The sequence below is a fragment of the Hipposideros armiger genome, unplaced genomic scaffold (genome assembly GCF_001890085.2).
Source record: "Hipposideros armiger isolate ML-2016 unplaced genomic scaffold, ASM189008v1 scaffold_53, whole genome shotgun sequence".
NCBI lineage: Eukaryota > Metazoa > Chordata > Mammalia > Chiroptera > Hipposideridae > Hipposideros > Hipposideros armiger.
In genome coordinates, this window is record NW_017731403.1 from 976,265 (window position 1) to 994,498 (window position 18,234).

The window sequence follows — 18,234 nt, forward strand, 5'->3', positions numbered from 1 at the left end:
CACATATTATTAGTTCATACCTTTTTATTGCTGAATACTATTCCATTAGATGGATATACCACAATCTATTTATTCATTCACATGTTGAGGTACATTTGGGTTGTTTCCAGTTTGGGGATCATTAATAAAGCCGAAAAAAATTCATGCAAAAGTCTTTGTGTGGATGGATATATGCTTTCATTTCTCTTGGGCAAATACTTAGGAATGGAATTGCTAAGTCATATTATAATGACACAGATTTTAATGGCTATATTATTTTGCATTCCCAAAAATACATGAAAGTTACAATTGTTCTACACCCTTACCAACACTTGGTTTTATTACTTTTTAGTTTCGTCATTCTGGTAGGTATATTGTGGTATATCATTGGTCGTAAGTTGCATTTCCTTAATGACTAATGATTCTGAGCATCTGTTCATGTATTTGCTTGCCATTCACATATTTTCTTTGATAAAGTGTTTGTTCACATCTTTTGCCAATTTTTTTACTAGGTTGCTTATCTTCTGTTTGTTGAGTTGAACGAAATTTTTCTATATTTTAAATACAAGTCTTTCTGCAGATGTGTTTGTGCAAATATTTTCTCCCAATCTGTATCTTGCCTTGTCATGTTCTTAATGGCTCTTTTAAAGAGTAAACATCTATAATTTAATAAAACCCAATTTTGCACTTTTTCTTTCATACTTGTCAAGTTCTAGTCTAAAAATTGTTTGCCTAACTCCAGGTCACTAAGCTTTCTCCTATGTTTTATTCTAGAATTTTATAGTGTTTTGTTTTACATGTAGATCTAGGATCCACTTTAAGTCAATTTTTGTATACAATATTAGATAAATAATTATTTTTTTGTGGCATATGAATATCCAATTTTTCCAGAACCATTTGTTGAAAAGGTTTTCCTTTACCTTGTTAATTGTCTTAACATCATTGTAAAAAAACCAATTAGCCATATAGGTTTGGGTATGTTTCTAGACTCTATTCTGTACCTTTGATCTATATATATTCATATATATCTATCTTTATGTTAATACCATACTATTTTTATTACTTTCACTTTATAATAGGTCTTGAATCAGGTAGTGTAAGTACTCCAGCTTTGGTCTTTTTTTGTAAAATTATTTTGGTTACTATAGGTCTTTCATGTTTCTATATAAATTTTAGAATTGGCTTGTCAGTTTCTATTTTTAAAAAGCCTATTGGGCTTTTGATTAGGATGCAATGAATCTATAGACTAACTTGGAGAGATTTGACTTAACAAATGTTGGTTTTCTGACAATTAATCTGCATATCTCTCCTTTTGTTCAGGTCTTTTCAAGATATAGGTATTACACATATTTTGTTAAATTTATCTCTAAGAATTTCCTATCTTTGATGTTGTTTTAAATAGTAGTATTTTTAAATTGCCATTTATAAATATTCATTGCTAATATATAGAAATATAATTGAAATCTGTGTATTGGTTTTTATTCTGCAACCTTACTAAACTTACTGATTAATTCTAATAGGGGTTTTTTGGTAGATGTCCTACAATTTTCTACCTAGAAAACTATACTATCTGTAAATAAAGACAGTTTTTTTTTCCCTCTCTTTCCAATTTCTATGCCTTTTACTTGCAGTTCTTGCATTACAGTCCTGGCTAGAACCTACAGTGTTTAATACAAGTGGTGACAGTGAACATCTTTCAAAAAAGGAGTGGGACTGGCTTGATGCACAGGAACACAAAAACTTTTTAAGAGCATAAAAAATGTCATTAGGTCTTAGTCTGTGTCTTCTCTTGGCTCTACCTACCTATATATGGGCATGACCATCAGGCAAATTTTCTTCACCTGAAATCTACCAGCAGTGCCAGGCTTACACTTCACAGTTTCAGTCTAGTGCAGCAGTTTTCAACTGTGAGCAATTTGGCAATGTCAGGAGACATTTGGTATTGTCACAACAGGAGGTAGGGAGTTGATAATAGCAACTAGTGGGCTAAGGCCAAGGGTGCTGTTAAACATCTTACAACGCACAGGGCAGCCCCTCACAACAAGGAATTATCTCGACTTATATGTAAACAGTGTTGTAGTTGAGAAATGGTGTAGTAGAAAGAGTTTCTCCTACCTAACAATTTTATCCCAAGTCCCAGGATTGATCCCCATTGGACCAACTTTTGTCACATGTTCATCTCTGAACCAATCACCATGGCCAAAGCATTAAAGACACCCATTGGCCTGATTTAGCCCATGTTTTAACTGCTAGGGCTGGTTTCTGACATATCATAACTACCTAAACCACATGAATTATGAACATAGCAGTGGATAGCTTACCAAAATTTAAATTAATGCCTGGCACCAGATGAAGGGGGTAATGATGCTGGGAAGACAAGATGTTCAAATAATCCCCTTGGGAGAGAAGACTGGTAACAACCAGTTGGGTCAATAGGGGTTAAAGTCCTACTAGAGCCTTGGCTCAGACAAGACAATGCAGACCTCTGGCCCACACTAAAAAGGGAGGCCTGGGGGTTCTCTAATACTCAGGGGTCACATGGGGGAGCAATAGCCACTGGACCTGTTCACAGCAGGAGTTCATTCCCAGCCTCACTGTCATAAATTGGGACAGGAAGGGAATGAGGGGACTGACTCTTTACGAATTAACTCAGAAACAACAATAGAATTACGTGGTCTATGGAGGGCCTCAGTAACTCCAGATGTAAAGTAACAGGGAGCAAAAAGAGTGATGCTGCAGGAATCTCAGACCCACACCAAAAGTATTTGAGCATCTCTTGCTCATATTCTAGTGAAAAGAGTACTTTCACTACTGCAACAGATTAAAAACAGTTATCATTCAGATAGTTTCCAAAGCTGGTGATATTGTGGTGATTATTTCAAACTTCTTTTCTTTTTCTCCTCTAGAAAGAAAACTGGCAGCCCTGCATTTCCCAACAGGCTAAGTATAAGCATAATACTTAAAATGATTGCTCTGTGTAAGGCTACACTTTTCTCTCATTCAGTATTTTCCAACAAAAAGGCATCCTTTGGGGGGAAAGCTGGGATCAAAGGTCCATAAGGTAATAATATCACTTCCATTCAACAGTTCTCTATGTAAAAAGTTAATAAACCTTCAGAAAACACCTTAAAGAAGTTTTACAGAGAGAGAGAGAGACAGAGAGAGAGAGAGAGACAGAGAGAGGAGGGGGGAAGTAATAAAATTCAAAATTCTTTGGTGCAGAAAGAAGATGCGATTGATTTTTTTTTTTGTCATTAAGGGTTGGACAACTCTACAACTTTGGGATCCATCTATATAAAATATTGCAGAAATGTAAGATTAACACCAATTCATAATGAATATTTCTGACTTAAAAGACACCAAAGGACAAATATATTTGTGTAATGATGATTTTGATCTGAGTGGTAATAAAATGGGATTTTTTTAAAAAACCACTATTCATTTTCTTTCTGGTTTCCAAGGGGATTAGATTTTAGAACAAGGGAGCAGTTTAGAATCAATTTACAAGGTGCACACAAGGACATGGCAAGGTGGGTCCTGCCCAAGATTATTCTTGTACAAAAGAAACCTCAAAAGCAATTTCCACTTAACTTTCTCTGCCATAGAAAATCAGAGGCTCTGGGAACATTTGAAGAGTTAAAATTGGGTAAGTAGATTAGTATAATTCCCCAGTAGTTTATGAAGCTTTATATAGAAAAGTTTTTTAATGTCACTCATTACCAAGCCTCAGAAACCTGGAAGCACCACTGTCTGAGGACAACTTTAGGCTCTGTTGGGCTTTGTTTGTTCATGTTTTTATTTCTACAGTCCCCAAGAAATTCATCGTTAATTTTCACTCTCACCTACCCCTCCCATCAGCCAGGTTTTGAAGAAAGGGTCAGTAATGCATTGTCCACAGAAGAAACTTTAGGAGAGAAAATCGTATTGTTGGTGGTTGGTAGTGGGGGAGTGGGTTGTTCTTTTTTGCCTTTTTTTAGGGTATGCTCGCTCCTTTCCTTAACCACTCCCCACCACCACCACCAGAGGTATTTTGGTTTCCTTTTTCTTTACAAAATTGAAATTTACTGTTAAAATAACTAAACAACTCCATCTCCTTGATAAAGGAACAGTCAGGTGCCCAGCGTCCGCAAGCCCTTGGTTGTGGAAGACAGTGGCTTAACTCCCAAGGTACAAACAAGCCTTCCTGTCACTGTCTTCACATTACAGTGAGCTCAATGTGAGGAAGCATAGAGGAGAGAGGGACAGATACTGCTGGTTTAGTTGCTCTTTTGGTGTCTTTGAAAAAGAGGATGTTTGTAGCAAGGAACAAAAGCCTACTTTAGGTTTAGCAAAGGGGGAATTTATTGGTACTGTTGCATCTGACCTCAAGGACTGATGCATTCAGAGCTTAATTCTGTTGGGACTCTCTTCCATCTCATCTCAGCTGCTCTTCATATGAGTGGCTCGTTTTCTCAAACCAGATATCTCTACCAGGCTGGCAGAGTGACTGCAAAATCTTCAGGGCCCATGAATTCTTTGTCACCAGAGATGAAGCACCCTCTTCTCTTCTGCTAATGTTTAAAATTCCAGGGTGGTCCACTGCTCTGTCTCATTTGGGTTTCATGCTCACACTCTGTAGACAGAGGAGCATGATTGACAACTCAAAGTAGGACCACAAGGTTGGAGGGAAGAAAGAAGTGCCTCCCAAAACCTGTTTCTTAAAGAAAAGGAGTTCTGAATCTAGGCAGACAAATAGTATAGTACATTTTAAGGATCTTAAGGAACTTCCCCCCGACATTTGAACATTGCTGAAATCATGATCAATGTCATGTCACGTGTAATTGGCAGTAGTTCACCTTTTTTAGTGTTAACATAAATAGCGGTTCATCTTATCATCGATGGTATCTTAGACTCCATTAAATATGGTATGTCTGATGGCATGTGATGGTCAGAAGCAGCGTCAGAATAATAGCAGACAAAGTAGCAATAGATGTGACTGCCTGGATCAAAGAAGAAAATACTAAGGATCAAAACATCAAAACTAAGGGAGGGATAGAGAGGTTAACGCTGTGCAGCACTGTCATGTTTCTCTAGATGAAGAACCTGAGCTCCTGTCACTGACTCAGACGAGTTGCCTGAGGGAAATTGTTCAATTCCTGGAGCCTTTGTTTCCAGCTTAAGAACTGACAGTTCAGTAGCTTGCCTACATCTCCGGAATGCTGTACAAGTCCAAGGGTTGACAACCTGCTGAGTGTAGGTCTCTTACGGGTGCTGGGACAATGGAGATTGTTTTTAACACCCATGGGTACCCAAGGAACCCCTCCTCAGGAGTTAAGGATTCCTTGCATTCAAGACCTATAATGTTCATGAGTCACTTTAGTAACACATTATCTTCTTGCATCAGTTCTAATTGCTCAGAAAACAGTAAAAGGGCACTGTCGAAGCTACAACCCAAATGACTTTGCAGGGCCTCCTGCTGTGCCCTCCAAGTCTGTTTTCAAGATTTATCTGCACTCAGAATTAACTAGAAGGAGGAGGAGGAGGGGAAGGAAATGCCAAATAGCTGCATCATGTTACAACAAATTAAGTTCAGTTTCCACAACGGCAACATACACTGGGTGCATATTAACCAGGCAGTTTATGGAAGTGACTTTTCTGAGAGCTGATTTTGTTTTTGTCTCTTATAGCATTTCCAGATCCAGTGTCCTTGCAGCCTTTTTTGGAGAAATCCAAGTTGACTGAGCATGTTCTCCTGCTTGTTAATGGAAAAAGTCCCATGGTTCCAATGTGCCAAGGAAAACCGAATGGTACTAATGAGACTGGGAGATAATTGGGAGGTTTGAGGTGCATGTTCCCCACGACATACACTCTGGGACGCTGGGTAGGCATGTTCAGGAGAGAGAATGTAAGACCCAATGAACAGCAATTGAATGGTTTTGCTGGAATGCCACCTCCCAGTTTCCTGGGTATCACCACACTGGCTTCCCACGTCACAGTGGGAACCTGGGAGAGAGGGTAGCAATGCATGAGGCACATCTATATTGTAGACATGAGACTGTAAGAAAAAGGGATACGTCATCCTTCATTCCAGGAGGATTATAAGCAACTGGAGTGTAAAAGCTCTGTTCTTATTAGAGACTGGCACTCCAGGGCTCCATTGAACTCTGTGATTGATTTGCAGTGAACGCTAACATTGCATGAGTCATGTGTTACTGAATGAATGACACGACTCACCCAAAGGACTTCCTACACACTAGTCCCTAACCACAGTGTGCCCACTCTCCCATATCATGGCATCCTGGGCAACACAGGCTACAGGGGCATTTATTCATTCTTTCTATTATTCATTCAACAAGTGTTTATTGAGTGTGCCTATCATTTACTCAGCTCCATTTGAACCCTGGGGATACAGCAGTAAACAAAGCAAATCCAAAACAAAACAAAACTAAAATCAACTTCCTGTCTTTATGAAGCTTACAGTCTAATGGATATCACTGGCTTTACCTCTGTAGCATCCCAGCACTTTAGTGTCCCTTTGGGGAGACACTATGGAGGAGACGCTAATGGAGGTGGGGTCGATTAACACTTGGTTGCAGAGGCAGGTGTGAATTTTTTCACACCTGGTGCTCTAAACTCCTCATTGACCCTGTGAATTAGGAACTGTCATTTCGATAAATAAATTTCTATAGAAATCAGCTAAAGTAAGTTTCTGTTGCTAGAAAATCAGCATCCTAACTGATACCCACTTGTCCACAAAAGCCTTTCAAATTTACATCCCAGTCCTGACTTCTCACATTTTCTGAACCTCACATCCACATCTTGTTTTTAGCCAAGTATCTCCACTTATATCCGCCACCTCCAAATTTACCCAAGATAATTAATTTCTTTCCTGAACGTCAACTCTTCAATTTCACAAAATCATCAGTGGTATCTCTGGTGTCCTGGACTCTCACTAGTAATTAGTGACCCGTGAATCTAATCCTTGACTCCTTTTTCTTTTACATCTTATGCCCATTCTGTCCCTCCATAAGATTGGTTAGGTAATAAATATTTATGGTATGCCTACTGAGCCTGGGCACGGGGAGTGCTGTGATGAGCCTGATAGACACTGGCCTTCAAGGACCCTGGTTCCAGTGGGGAGTGGGGGGGTCTTCTTCTTTAATGGTTCCCCAAACCATCACAGATTCTTCCTCTCCAAAGCATGTTCATCTTGTTCCTGAACTATTAGCAACACACTGCTTGCCTTGGGCTGTTTTCTTCACCAGCCTATTTAGTGTGCCTTCCTCTGATGTATTTTGAGTCACATCACATCTCTTGTCAGACACCCACAGTGGTTCATTATAGTGTTGCAAATCCAATTAAGGCCTTAGTTATTATAATATGGCCTCACAGGCCCCTGATGGGCACTCTCTCACACCTCTGTTGCCTCTTACTAAGCACTAGACTCAACTTGTGCTCTATCTCACCCAGGCAATCGACACTCTCCTCCACTCCAACCCCAGGTCCCCCTGAAATATAACAGCCATCTTTCGGCTCTCTGAGCAGCACCATGGCAGTCGGCAAGAACAAAAGCCTTATGAAAGGTGGCAAAATGGGAACCAAGAAGAAAGTGGCAGATCCATTTTCTAACACAGATTGACATGATGAACAAGCACCAGCTATGTTCACTTTCAGAAATATTGGAAAAACACTAGTCACGAGGACTTAAGGAACCAAAATCTCATTTGATGGTCTCAAGAGTCATGTTTTTGAAGTGAGCCTAGCTGATTGGCAGAACAATGAAGCTGTATTTAGAAAATTCAAGATAATTACTGAGGATGTTGAAGGCAAAAACTGCCTAACTAATGTCTATGGCATGGGTCTTACCTGTGACAAATTGTGCTCCATGATCAAAAAATGGTAGACCATGATTAAAGTTCACATTGATGTCAAGACTACCGATGGCTATTTACTTCATCTATTTCTGTGTTGGTTTTACTAAACAGTGCAACAGATTCAGAAAGACCTCTTATGTTCAGCATCCACAGGTCCACCAAATCCAAAAGAAGATGATGGAAATCATGACCCGAGCGGTGCAGACAAATGACTTGAAAGAAGTGGTCAATAAGTTGATTCCAGATAACACTGGAAAAGGCCTGCCAATCTATTTGTCCACTCCATGATGTCTCTGTTAGAAAAGTCAAAATGCTGAAGACGCCCAAGTTTGAATTGGGAAAACTCATGGTGCTTCATTGGAAAATTCATAGAGCTTCATGAAGCTGTTCTAGAAAAGCTACTGGGGATAAGACAGGTGCTAACGTTGAACGAGCTGATGGATATGATTCCCAGTCCAACAATCTTTTTAGAATTCACACTTTTAATGGTGACAAAAAAAAATCCTATTTGTAAAAAAAAAAGTAACAGTCCACTCCCTACCTGGATTCCTTCTCTAACCCTAAATCAGACAGCAGAATACTCCTGGGGGGGTCTTCTCACACCAGTGCCATCTGACTCCAGTCGTTCTAGAGATTCCAGCATCCCCTGGGCATGTGGATATTTCCCTATACAGATTTTGTTGCTTGTGCTCTTGACACTGTTGGGCATTTTTAGTTTATGTTTTTGGGGTGGGGGTATGTGTATATATTCTAATCATACAGACTATATATTTCTTAAAGGCATGAACTGTGTTTCTTATTTGTAAGTCTCTCCTTGCATATATTACAGTTAGAATAATAATAATGGCAGTAATGTTTTGATTTTGCCTTATTGTTTACAGAGCTCTGTCACCAATATTATAAATGCTTCTAAGCAACATTTTGAGGTGGGAATAGAAGAAGCATGGAAGTTAAGGCTTTAGGCTCTGGATTAGGCAAATCTAGTTAAATCCTGACCCTGTAACTTAATACAGGCATGTGTCTCCAGTCTGAAAAGTGCCAGGCACATAAAATGGGCCCAAATAAGCATATTGCTATTGTTGTTACTGTATGTTGCAGTAACCATTTTACTTTACAAATGAGGAAAGGGAGGCTCAGAAAGGTTAAGTAATTTGCGCTTTAAACTTTTGGGATTGCCAAAAGGCAAAATGGGATTAGAACAGGCTGTAAGATGCTAAAAAAGAGCAACACCCAATATACTGTAGGTCCTCAACAATTCAAAGCAGCAAATTGTACCCACTGGGAGACCTGGATAGACACAGCTGAAGTTTATGCTGGACTCCAAAATGCCAGGAATGGTGTCTTGGAAAGCAACTACGTAGACTCCAGTGTAGATTATTCTGAGAAAAAGTATGAATTCTTCCTTATTCACTTATACTTTTAAAAAGTGAAAGCACTCCCACCCAACAGATCATAAATGCTGAGTAAATATCTTGGGGGCTGGCCGCCAACCACTGCAGATAGAACTGGAGGGAAACTGCTGGGGCACAAAACCCCTCTCTTGGGCACTAAATTTGAGACTATTTTTTATTCCACCTTTCCTCATTGGTGAAGAGAAGGAAAGCAAAGTCCCCAGAGCAACAGGTTTTTCAGGTAACTCATCCCCTCACTTAATCAATATGTCACTTTTCTGTTGTCACAATATATAACAAGGAATGAAACAGCCAACTCGCAAAGAAAAACAGTCACATTTTTGGAAAGAAAATGATTGTCCACAAGGACATTCTAATTGAGAGGCCAATTGGGATCCGGAAGAGAGCCCAGGGCTTGTCACACACTGAGCTGTGTGACCCTGGACCACCCAACCAGCCTCAGGGGCTCAGGTATTTTTATCTGCACAATGGAAATAAAACCCCCATCACTGAATTATTGTGGGGATTAAATGAAATAATGGACATAAACACTCAGCATTGTATCCGGATTCTAATAGCATTCAAAATGGTTTTTTTTTTAAATTCTGGGCTCTGCTCAGGATTGGTCCAGGCTCAGTTCACCCAGAGACGTAATGGAGCCCAGCAAATCTGGGTGGGAGCAGTGTCAGGCAGCGGGTAAAACATCCCAGCTCAGCCACTGATGGCTCTCTGTGACCTTCGGGGCCTCCTAGTCTGAGCACCTTGCCAGCTTTGGACTGCCCAAACGCTGAAGATTGTAGTTTATTGTATTTTACTTTCCTTTTAGATTTTGACATATATGTTTTATACTATAAAGTGCATAAATCTTAAGTGTACAGCTCAATGAATTTTTATGCCATGTACACACCCGTGTTACCGTGGTCCAAATCATTATAGAATATCTTCATTTTCCAGGGTTTCCCCTCATCTATCACAGACAGTACCCCCTCCACCCCCAGAGATAAGCACTCTTCTGGCTTCTATCACCTCAGGTTTGGTTTACTTATTCTCTAAGAACTTGTTTTCAAAAGAGAAAGAAAAAGCGCTTCGTCCTTCTGTAACACCTGCCACCATCACCAAGAACAATTTCATTGTAGCCTAAGGTTCTCCTGACGTTGTGGAAAGACGTGGGAAGGCAGAAAACAGACTGGTGAGGAAGGCAGGCGTCAGGAGGGGCAGGGCCTTGGGAAAGGGTGCCTGTCACTTGAGGGAAAGCCCTGGAACCAGGAGAGCAACATGGATCAGAGAAGGTGTTTACACACTGGAGGGTTAATCAATGCCTCGGAAGAATCCTGAATACTCAGCCCTCTGTTTATTAATTGCACGGAGAACGCAAAGACCATCTAAGCTGGTGTGGCAGCGGATGGATTAAAGAAAGCCTTCTGGGTAGAAAGTCCGTTTTGCCAATTGCCTGCAGAGGTGAGCACCTGCTGTCATCAGGCCTGAAAAGAAGCCTCACCGGAGGAGGGGGTTGACCCCTGGGAGGGGGAGGTGTCCAGGCTCCACAGAGAAAGAGGGGAAAGAAAGGGGAGAAAGAAGGCGATTCCAGACAGTGTGTCTATAGCTATTCATGTTCAAACAGCTCCATGCAGTCCTTGAGCTTCCACATCTTTCCCTTATTAAGCTGCTGGGGGATTACATTAACTATTCAGGGTTCCTCTGTTGACACCTGGATTATTGGTGCTGATAGAAGAGAGGACAGGCCAGCTTCTGAGCATCAGTGGCAGAGGAAGAATGTGGCCAAGGTCCACATGAAGCTGGCCGAAGCAGTGGAGGATTAGGGTGAGCCCGGCCAGCGCAAGGAGCCACTGTGAGAGTCTTTCAGGAAACAGGGCTCCCCTCACTCCTTTTTCTTCTCCAGCCCAGCCTCCACTGAGAAGGAATCAATCTATGGGATTACCCTGGGCCCAACGTTAGGGCCTCTGGCCTTTGCAGAGGGATCTAAGGTTATGGCTTCTAACCTGGTGGCTCAGCACAATTAGATTCCATTTATAAAATGAAATTAGTCTTACTATAGGTAAAGATATAAGGCCTGAGGGACCGATGCTTTTCTGTGCCTTCACTTCCTTGCAACTGACTACGGTTTTCAAAGCCACCTCAAGGTATATTCCAGCAGGCTCCAATTTGTTTGTTTGTTTGTTTGTTTGTTTGTTTGTTTTTTAGCTATATATCTTTAATGAAAGAAATTTTAAGCATGCCCCAAAATATACATATCTGTTTCTAAATTACATACATGAACTACTCTACCAGTGTATTCTCTATTGTAGAAACAACAAACAGCAAAGTTTTCAACATTTCAAACAATTTAAAAAATGAGGTAAAAAGGCAAAATAACTATTTCTTAAACTTATTTTAATTTTATTTTCTATCCATGCAAATACATTTTGCTTTCATCAAAAAGAATTAGTATGTTGTAGCAAGAGCAGGGGTTCAGTAAATCTTTGTTTAACTCATTATAATAAAACAATTTGATGAGCTGGTTCTAGCTGGTTCTAAGCTAAGGCAGAGAGCTCAAATCTTGGTTCTCAAGACTCTCAGAATTGAAAAAGTTCCCTCACCAAGGGACACAGAGACAAGAGAAGAAATGCAGCCTTGGCTGGAATTAATGAACTGTGATAGCTTATTTTTTAGATTCATTTGTAAATTATGCAAATTTTGTTGAATTTTTTTTAGGAAATTTGTATCTTCCTTGATGTCTATCATTCTTACAAAGTAATCTTGCACTGTTCTTATACTGTTAGTATTTTTAACAAATGAGTTCAAAGCCCACTGAAGCTCTTAAAAGGTCTTTAAACAGGTTAGAAAATTATATTTCCAACATTTTAAAGAGTGATGACATGTGGCACATTTATACTATTGGTACCAACAGATGAAAAATTCAAACCATTTCCAAAATGCTCTTTTAGTATATGTTTCTTTAGAAAGACTCTCTTGTTAAAATGTCACCTTTACCTTGAGGGGACAGATGAAGTGTGTTTATTTTTTCAAAAAATATCTGCTTGGTAACATTTCTCATCTTAGTAAAGGTCTGCAAATACAAAACACTCCTTTCTTGATAAAGAAAAGTGTGGAACTCATCCTTAAATTCGACAAATCTATCCAGAACTTTCCCAGAAGACAACCAGTGAAACTCTGGGTGGTTCAAAATATTTTCATGATCACGCTCGATCTCAATAGAAAGTATCGTTGATTCTACTGACTCAGATACCCTCAGATACCACACGTGATTGGCAGCAGCTCTCAATATCTGAAGAGGATGGAAGGGTAAGGGCACATTGTCAATTCACTGCCTTGGAAAACTGCTCTCTGCCCAAAGGTATCTCCCATGCTGTGTGTGACAAGTAACCATTTGACATTCAGATTGAGGGTGCCAGTGACTATTCACATAATATATTTTTTGTTTTGTTTCTGGGTGAAAAATAAATATAGAGAGAAGCTTGAAATGTCCCATGGCTCACACTCCACTATGGAAACTTGTGATGCTCTTAAGTAGCTTGACTTTGAACCTTCATCCTTCATCACTCTAGTTGTGAGACTGGGTAAGTTACAGAACCGTGTTCTGCATAGGTTTCCTCTTCTTCAAAATTGGGATAATAGCAGTACTGCCCCCATACGAGCATTACATGAGGTACTGCATGAAATCACTCAGCGTGGTGCCCAGTACAATGAGAACTGGATATAATAATGCTTACACTTCAGGTTCCATTAATCAACAAGCCCAATTTCACCAGATTTTGCCAAAAAGAGTCTACCTAGGAAAATCTATCCTTTTTTTTTTTCATCTCATTTCCAACCTCTCCCAGATCTGACTTTGGGCATGGCAAATATATTTCATATCACGTGTTGGATCCAATTCACTGATAATAGCTATTTAGAGCACTGGGCTGAAATGAACTTTGATGTTGAGTCTGCATTCAAGGTGCTGTCATTAATTATCAATGTCCACGACAGACACAGGAGGAGGAAATGATGGCAAGTCTCTCAGGTACTACTGATCCTTACCTCATTTCTGAGCACCTTCAGGACCAGGAGAGTACCTTGGTCATCCTTACAAAACCAGTCCCTAGTATGCAACATGCCTGCGAGTCAAACAACGTTTGTTGAATAAAGTGAACACATAAACAAATGGGTCTATCTTACGTGTCACTGCCATTGCCTCCATTAGCTTGAAGGAAATTGTTTTCTAAAAAATGTTTTATCATAGAGAGCTTCCCAGAGGTTCCAGAGTTGGACCAGCAGGTCTGACCAGGTACCTCAAGTTGAAGAAAGGGTACTGAAGAACACAAACTGAAGTCTGGCAAAGTCACATTATAAGCAAAGTGATTGTATGTAATTCTTTGAATTAAATAAAGGAGTATTTTATATGCTCTTAAGCTAATATTGTTTTTTATTTATTGGGTAACACAAATAAAACATTACTTCTGTGACTGTAAAGGGCTTAAGAATTATGAGGGTAGCTGTTCAGTGCTCAGAGTTGTTCCTATAAAGGTTGTTGATCCTATGCTGGATGAAAACAGTCGGTTTGTAAGAAAATTTTACCTCATGTAGCTTGATCCAGGAGACACTCTAAAGCTCAGGAATTTGTAGAAATATGGATGAAAGAGATCATGAAGATTGAATTGAGAAGTCAAACCTTCCAAGTGCAAAATTTAGAAAATATTTCCCTTTGTTTTTTTTTGACACAATTGCCATTTTTCTAGTCCATCTCACCATCCTACTGCCAATGTGGCATACAGTCTATCTTGTTTTTTTTAATTGAAGTGAATTGACATTAATTGAGTTTTGGGAATTTAAATATGGGTCATGCCCTCCTGAAGTAAGCCAAGACTCTTTGGGTGTTATAAAACTTGAACCAAGAATGAATGTAAGCTGTGGGTACACATATAAAACAAAGGTGCATTTATTCACGTACGTTATAGTTAATGTATAATTACAATTTAATGTCCACCATTAACCGTTGAGTAATATTCATCAGTCACTGTAAATAGGCAACAGAAAACACCCACTCAAGTTGTTAAGCCTGACTTTGATTTCCCAACTCTTTCATGCCTGGCTCAGTAAATTAAATCGCTTAGTGGGCTCCTCTAGAGAAGAGAGGTTTTCTTGCCATTTGTTTAATAATGGACATTCGTCAACCCTTGACTAATGTTGGATATGAAGTTACCCATTAGCCACGTATTAAATATTGTCTGCTGTGTGTACAAAGTGTAACTGTACAGCATAAGCTTCATTTGGCATTTGAGAGAGACCAGTAAACAGCACTCCTAGGATCAAGTTCTGAGCCAGTTGAGAAGTCATACAAAAGGCAGCCAGGAAACTGAATCACCTTTTCCTCACCGATAAAGCTGGTATTGGAGAATGTAACTTATTTATATAAATAGTTGGGTCTTTTGAGACTAGACTCCAGAATTAGGCAAACAGTTTAGCCAGTCATTGACAGGCCTGGATGACCACAGACGCAGCCCCCCTAAAGTTATGGCATGGAAGAGCACAGAAGCACCGTGTGCACCTGCAGAAGACAAGGACAGCTGGGCCCCAAACCCTGGCGTCACCTCCCAGGCTGACTAACCAGATAAAGTCACTTCTAGTGTCTCTTTTCCAATGTCGCCCTGGCAGTTGTGAAGTTGTGACAAAGGGACAGTGCCCAAGTCCAGGTTCAGAAGAAGGACAGTAGAAGATGATGAAAATACTGAATAAGAGCAGACCATTCAGGAAATACGATGTCAGTCACTTGAATATGGGCTCCATGAGGGCAGGAATCTTTTCTGTCTGTTCACTGCCATATGCCAAGTGCTTAGGAAAATGACCTGGTGCACATAAGGTATTCAGCAGATATTAATCGAGTGAAAAAAAGGAAGGAGGAAGCGAGCAGGCAGAAAGGAAGCAGGAGGATTACCCATGTGGTGCTCCCCCATCATGAAAAGAAATGTCCTTTCCCACATATCTAGGAGACGTTTAAAAAATAATAACCCTCCTAGGGAAAATGTTTTTGATTTGACGACTTTGCCATCACATGATATCATAGAGTTATTTGTGAGTAAGCGAAAAGAATGATACTAACTACTAATATGTATTGAACATATATTAGGTGCCAGGCACAATCCAACTCTAAACTCTTGACAAGTATTAACCCCTCTAAATTCCAATGCAATCATTTGAGGTAGGTACAATTATTGGCCCAGTTTATGGATGTATGAGTATGAAAGGACAGTGTCAAGTGTAACAAATTCAAATGCAGGCATTTTAGTTCTTGAGCTCATACTATTAACCACTGTGCTGTATTTTACTGTCGGATTCTCTCTCTCTCTCTCTCTCTCTCTCTCTTCCACCCCCCTCACCCCCCTCTCTTGGCCAAGGTTTCTTCATCTCTGTGTGACTTACTTTCCACCTCTACATAATGGCTATTATAATACCTGTTTGATGCAGTGGAACTAAATAAGCACTTAGCATAATGCTGGAGATATAGGAAGTGGTTTATAAACAGCAGTTATTGACTGTATCTTTAATATTGGCATTACCCCTATTGCAAAGCCTTTGTGCCAGGCCTCCTATACATCTATAGACTGGCTACTCTCAGGTCAGACACCCCTGCCCCCCACCAGATCAGCCTGCTGCAGCAAGGATGATAGGCTCCTGTGCCCATTTTCTGTTGGATTAAACTATGGACTTGGTGGGTTCTGAGTTCTGCTTCATCCTAAATACATGGCCTGAACTTTCATCCTGGTGAACTCTGACTGTTGGTGTGCCTCACTTTCCATTTCCTAAGGGAGGCCAGTGCTTTCCCAGTGTCTATTCTCATCATACAGTGTTTTCCGTGATGGAGAAAAGGATGCAACAAACCTACAAGTCGCTGTGTGGGGGTGCAGAAAGCAGCTGTGCAAAATAAGCTCCTTTGGAGTCTGAAAGAGCCCAACAACCACCACCTCTCTTCCCTGGCCAAGTGTGTTTTGAACCAATTGAGATACAAGACAAAAGAGCAAGACAACCTGAAAACCAAAATATTACCTATATTTACTGAGAAAGCTGATATTGGAGAATGTGGCTTACGTATGCAGGCTTCTTGATACTGAATTCCAGAATTAGGTAAATCGACCTACCCAGACAAAGGCAGTGCTGGAACAGTGAGTCCCTGCAGGGATCAAGAGTACTCAAGTTCAAAGGGATGGCGCTTGTCAGGGCACAGATCTGTGCCTCAACTAATGTGAGCTATTATTGTTATTATAAAGAAATGTGGTTTCCAAATGAAAATGAGGGAGCTTGGTGTTGGGGGTAACATACATGCTGCATGACCTGTCATTGTTTTCTAGGACAGGGGTCGGCAAACTTTTGAGACAGAAGAGCCGCCAGGGGTCGGCAAACTGTGCCTCGCGAGCCACATGCGGCTCTTTGGGTTCGTACATGTGGTCCTGAAGTAAAATTGAAAACGAAAATAAAACTATCATAGTTTCATCTATAATATTACTTTAAATTGTCCTTATTTGTAAAAATATATTTATGGCTCTTGAATAATTTTTAAATTGTTGTGAGGGACAGGATTGGTTCTTCCAGGGGTTGGCAAACTTTTGAGATGGAACGTACCCAAAGAGCTGCATGTGGCTAGCGAGCTGCAGTTTGCTGACCCCTGTATCTAAGCTAAGGACTAGTTTCTCCACTTCTGGCATGAAAGGCCTTGAATGCCCTGAAACTTGATTTCCATTAACCCTGGAGGAAGTGGAAGAAAAGTGCAGATTATTATGGTAAACAGAGTATAAACCCCTTTCCTAATGTGCTAATGCACCCAAGCACTTTTCCCCCTGAATCTCTACAAGAAACAAAAGGCCCCAAAAATGTACTGGAAGCCTTTGGGGACATGTGATCCCAAAGAACTCAGTCATCATCGGTGGTCATTAAGGTGAGTTTCAGTCTGTTTTGGAGCAATGCTTTGAGGTAGCATTTTAATACTTTTCCTTCCTTCCTTCCTTCCTTCCTTCCTTCCTTCCTTCCTTCCTTCCTTCCTTCCTTCCTCTCCTCCCTCCTTCCCTGCCTCCCTCCTTTCTTTCCTTCTTCTGTAGCTAAAGAGCTGTAAGCAGGAGAAGATGGCTTGGTGCCAGCAAGGCGCCAAGGTGAGTTAACGCTGATTCCTCTAAGGAAAAATGTAAAACTGCTAATAACTTGTTTGCAAAGATAGGAGAGGTGGAAAGTGTAAGCCTAATGCCTCCTGCAAGTTGCAGCTTGCTTTTCTGGGAGGAGAATGTTTTCAAAAGTTCCAGAATGCATTGTGCACCTGCCGACTGTCCATTGGCCGAGTTCACCAGCTCTCACTCTCTGCTATGCCTTTGGAAAGAAGCCGCAACATTGTCTCATCTCCCTCGTGGGGTGGTTGGGGCTTGTTAGCTGTTGAGTGTTTTCTCTTGCTGTGGGGACCACATGGTCTAACAGGACAGAACCTGCCTGAAGGAGCTGTCACAGGCAGGTGGGCAGTAGGATGAAGAATACAGGACGTTAGGATCCCTGACTACCCTACTCCAAGAATTACTTTTCACCTTAGTCATTTTATGTACTCAATTCAAGTTATAGCTCTTAGGTCTATCAAAGATCACCTTGTTTCCTTATTCATTTATGTATTGCCTGTTTTCCCCCACAAGAATATGAGGTCCCGTGAGGACAGGGGCCTCATCTGTCATGTTTACTTTTGCAACATTTATGTTTAGAGCTGGTCCTGACTCACAGTAATTAGGAGATAAATATCTGCAGAAGGAACAATTGAAAAGAGGAATTCTGTCCTACCTGCTCATTTTGTAGAAGACACAAAGTAACACAGTGACTTGCCTGTAGTCACACAGGTGGAGAATGAACCTGGACTAGAACCCAGTTCGTCTGACTCCCAGCAACATTCATTGTCATTCCTCACCTGCTTCAGGTCTTTAATCAAAAGTCACCTTCTCAGGGGCCTGCCTTGGCCACCCTGTAGAAAACTCTATACCCTCCACCAG

General features: G+C 40.6%; 1 pseudogene; it reads left to right on the forward strand.

Annotated features, from left to right (window-relative positions):
- The first annotated feature begins 7,507 nt into the window (after nucleotides 1-7,507).
- On the forward strand, nucleotides 7,508-8,346 carry LOC109381767 (40S ribosomal protein S3a-like; annotated as a pseudogene).
- The last annotated feature ends 9,888 nt before the right edge of the window (nucleotides 8,347-18,234 follow it).